At 70.2% G+C, this 503-nt stretch overlaps 1 protein-coding gene across 1 annotated transcript in view; it reads left to right on the forward strand.

The window, feature by feature from the left end:
- Positions 1–24: 24 nt before the first annotated feature.
- Hrob (homologous recombination factor with OB-fold) overlaps positions 25–503 on the forward strand; it is a 14,993-nt gene continuing 14,514 nt past the window's right edge. Inside the window, exon 1 of the mRNA XM_010642953.3 lies at positions 25–162. The gene's annotated coding sequence lies outside the window, so the exon portion shown is untranslated. The remainder of the gene's footprint in view (positions 163–503) is intronic.

Raw genomic sequence — 503 nt, forward strand, 5'->3', positions numbered from 1 at the left:
AGACGCCCCGCAGCGGGAGAGGAGCCGGCCGCGTCCGCAGCTCCGCGGGGTGGGTGGGGCTGTGACGCGGCTCCCCTCTAGGTTCTAAACTCCAGCCGGAGTACTGCGGGCGCACCGGTAAGAAGGGAGGCTGCCTGGGGGGCGTCTCCCACCTTGCCCCAGGTGAGTACACCTGAGACCCGCTCCCCCTGGATCCGAGCCTGTGCGCGCACTCCGGAAGGGAAGGGTGCACCGGGGCCCCCTTAAGTCACAGAGCCGCATCTGCCTAAGACTTGGCGGCCCGAGGGGAAAGAGGGCAAACGGGCCTCGGGGAGGCAGACAGGGTGGCCCAGGCGCAGTGCTTACGGGAGAAAAGGAAAGAGGGAAGGTGGACCGAGACCCAGGCGGCCGACGGGGCCCTCCCCGGCCCCAGCCCTGCATCTCAGCAGCCACAGCTCAGGCCCCGGCGCGCGATCCTCGGTCCACACCCTCAGGGCCTTAAGACCACCCAGGGCGGGACGCGC

Source organism: Fukomys damarensis, unplaced genomic scaffold, assembly GCF_012274545.1.
Source record: "Fukomys damarensis isolate Sample0158 unplaced genomic scaffold, DMR_v1.0_HiC HiC_scaffold_13, whole genome shotgun sequence".
Classification (NCBI taxonomy): domain Eukaryota; kingdom Metazoa; phylum Chordata; class Mammalia; order Rodentia; family Bathyergidae; genus Fukomys; species Fukomys damarensis.